Genomic DNA, 4,185 nt, shown 5'->3' with positions numbered 1-4,185 from the left:
TGAGCTCCTGCAACGACGATACCGCCATCTATGGGACGCCAAGCCGACTAAGACATCGATGGGCCCACAGTGCCCATCTTTCGACGCCACCCACAAAGCATGCAGCCTGTGTCGACCACAGCACCCAAACGCCAGTGCCTCTGCCGCACGAAGTCGTGGACCGGCAATCACACCACCCGCACCCGCTCGTGCCCCACCCCAACCGCCAAACTCGCAACGCCAGCGGATGAACGGCGGAAGTTTCCCGCAGTCGTAATGTGCAATCCACACCTATAACTTGCGTTTCATGAAGAGTTATGTCCAATATGCGACATTCCCGCTGTCCCTATACATGAGCTGCGAGCTGTACCACGTACAAGCTACAGACGCGATCGCATTGCTCACTGTACGGATTCCCATGCCGAGCGATCAGCTAGGAAGCGCCCCATCCACGTCGGTACCCTTGGGCGTTGCACTCGCAGTCGCAAAAAACGTTGGGCAAATATATTTCTCCGATGCTGAGCGATCAGCTAGGAAGCGCCCCATCCATGTCGGTACTCGTACGCGTCGCACTCGCAGTCGCAAAAAACGCTGGGCAAATATATTTCTCGGAAGAGTAATGACAGTCCGAGCCTCCTGCGTGGGAAGAGTCTTTCTAGGCCCTGACCCACGGGAAGCGTGTAGCTTCCCCCATCCCGGACATTTCACGTCGTCACACTACCGGTATTGACTAATAGACTGATTGCTGATAATCATTAGCCACACACTGGGGGAAACGGCCGACAGGGGCGGCAACATAGTGGAGCCGCAGTGTCACTAATGTACAGAGATAGAACAGTTTCGACTGGAACCAGAGTAACCGTATACACGGCACTGATTAGTAATAGATGCAGAGACATCAGAATACAGATAATATATACAACCGTCCCTATACATGCTGAAAGACTCTGCACACAATGAGAACCACACGTCAGCCAGACACTATCACACACTACTCTCTGCCTCTAACAGGCACACACACAATATCTAACCACCAGCATGGAAGAACATCCGGTGCATCCTCTCCGCCACATTACACAATCCACACTATCATAACCAGACCGGGAGGTCCACCCAGAAAACAGAATATCCCACCCTTCCGACATCCGCCATTGCTCAGCTAAGCCACGAACACCCACACATGTCCTACACAGGGGTGCACCCAACATCACAATACTGCCTCCTGTCACAGTACACAAACAATGGCAGGAATGAAAGACACAGATCTGCCACAACCTTGGAATCGGAGCGCCGCCTGTCATGAGCCACAAGTGCATCCTGACGTGACAAATCGGATGATCCCGCAGGCATGCACTTACGATAATCACTATCAACGAACCTGCCGCCCCCTCCCCCCCCAAAATACACCTTTCCCTACAACGTGTACCTTAACCTAAGCTATATTGTACCTTAACCTAAGCGATATTGTACCTTAACCTAAGGTATATCGTACCTTAACCTAACCTACATTGCGCCTTCACCTAACCTACGTTGTACCTTAACCTAACCTACGTTGTACCTTAACCTAACCTACGTTGTACCTTAACCTAACCTACGTTGTACCTTAACCTAACCTACGTTGTACCTTAACCTAACCTACGTTGTACCTTAACCTAACCTACGTTGTACCTTAACCTAACCTACGTTGTACCTTAACCTAACCTACGTTGTACCTTAACCTAACCTACGTTGTGCCTTAACCTAACCTACGTTGTGCCTTAACCTAACCTACGTTGTGCCTTAACCTAACCTACGTTGTGCCTTAACCTAACCTACGTTGTGCCTTAACCTAACCTACGTTGTGCCTTAACCTAACCTATGTTGTGCCTTAACCTAACCTATGTTGTGCCTTAACCTAACCTATGTTGTGCCTTAACCTAACCTATGTTGTGCCTTAACCTAACCTATGTTGTGCCTTAACCTAACCTATGTTGTGCCTTAACCTAACCTATGTTGTGCCTTAACCTAACCTATGTTGTGCCTTAACCTAACCTATGTTGTGCCTTAACCTAACCTATGTTGTGCCTTAACCTAACCTATGTTGTGCCTTAACCTAACCTATGTTGTGCCTTAACCTAACCTATGTTGTGCCTTAACCTAACCTATGTTGTGCCTTAACCTAACCTATGTTGTGCCTTAACCTAACCTACGTTGTGCCTTAACCTAACCTACGTTGTGCCTTAACCTAACCTACGTTGTGCCTTAACCTAACCTACGTTGTGCCTTAACCTAACCTACGTTGTGCCTTAACCTAACCTACGTTGTGCCTTAACCTAACCTACGTTGTGCCTTAACCTAACCTACGTTGTGCCTTAACCTAACCTACGTTGTGCCTTAACCTAACCTACGTTGTGCCTTAACCTAACCTACGTTGTGCCTTAACCTAACCTACGTTGTGCCTTAACCTAACCTACGTTGTGCCTTAACCTAACCTACGTTGTGCCTTAACCTAACCTACGTTGTGCCTTAACCTAACCTACGTTGTGCCTTAACCTAACCTACGTTGTGCCTTAACCTAACCTACGTTGTGCCTTAACCTAACCTACGTTGTGCCTTAACCTAACCTACGTTGTGCCTTAACCTAACCTACGTTGTGCCTTAACCTAACCTACGTTGTGCCTTAACCTAACCTACGTTGTGCCTTAACCTAACCTACGTTGTGCCTTAACCTAACCTACGTTGTGCCTTAACCTAACCTACGTTGTGCCTTAACCTAACCTACGTTGTGCCTTAACCTAACCTATGTTGTCCCTTAACCTAACCTATGTTGTGCCTTAACCTAACCTATGTTGTGCCTTAACCTAACCTATGTTGTGCCTTAACCTAACCTATGTTGTGCCTTAACCTAACCTATGTTGTGCCTTAACCTAACCTATGTTGTGCCTTAACCTAACCTATGTTGTGCCTTAACCTAACCTATGTTGTGCCTTAACCTAACCTATGTTGTGCCTTAACCTAACCTACGTTGTGCCTTAACCTAACCCATATTGTACCTTAACCTAACCCATATTGTACCTTAACCTAACCCATATTGTACCTTAACCTAACCCATATTGTACCTTAACCTAACCCATATTGTACCTTAACGTAACCTAATTTGTGCCTTAACGTAACCTAATTTGTGCCTTAACGTAACCTAATTTGTGCCTTAACGTAACCTAATTTGTGCCTTAACGTAACCTAATTTGTGCCTTAACGTAACCTAATTTGTGCCTTAACGTAACCTAATTTGTGCCTTAACGTAACCTAATTTGTGCCTTAACGTAACCTAATTTGTGCCTTAACGTAACCTAATTTGTGCCTTAACGTAACCTAATTTGTGCCTTAACGTAACCTAATTTGTGCCTTAACGTAACCTAATTTGTGCCTTAACGTAACCTAATTTGTGCCTTAACGTAACCTAATTTGTGCCTTAACGTAACCTAATTTGTGCCTTAACGTAACCTAATTTGTGCCTTAACGTAACCTAATTTGTGCCTTAACGTAACCTAATTTGTGCCTTAACGTAACCTAATTTGTGCCTTAACGTAACCTAATTTGTGCCTTAACGTAACCTAATTTGTGCCTTAACGTAACCCATGTTGTGCCTTAACGTAACCCATGTTGTGCCTTAACGTAACCCAATTTGTGCCTTAACGTAACCCATGTTGTGCCTTAACCTAACCTATATTGTGCCTCAACCTAACCTATATTGCGCCTTAACCTGACGCACGTTGTCGCTGAACCTGCTCTGTAATTGTTATGCAACTCGTTAAATTAGTGTAGTGTTGCCTAACCGCAACCCTCGCAATATAGTTCGCTATTCGCACTGCCCGGTCCCCTGTGTATCGCGTCATGTTAAACACCTTGCAGGTGTTGCTGACTTTCCACATGCTCCTGCTATACACTGTAATGTGGATAGCAGCAGGACGTACATGCCCCCCCCCTTCCCCCCTGCCTTCGCAAGCTGGTCGTTGAGAAGTTTGCATGTTCAATGCCCTTCGCATGCCGACGTACTCAGCCTACGTTGTGGTACGGCCTGTCACCTGTCCGCCGATGTACGCAAAACCCACAAACTGTACTGCACATTGGTCCGTATGTACTGAATGATACATCGTGGCACATGTGTGACCGTACGACGACTGCGCCTAGCAACGGCAGACCATACAGTCCAAATATTGTGCACGC

Source organism: Schistocerca serialis, unplaced genomic scaffold (assembly GCF_023864345.2).
Source record: "Schistocerca serialis cubense isolate TAMUIC-IGC-003099 unplaced genomic scaffold, iqSchSeri2.2 HiC_scaffold_305, whole genome shotgun sequence".
Taxonomy (NCBI): domain Eukaryota; kingdom Metazoa; phylum Arthropoda; class Insecta; order Orthoptera; family Acrididae; genus Schistocerca; species Schistocerca serialis.
This window is presented reverse-complemented; position numbering follows the sequence as displayed.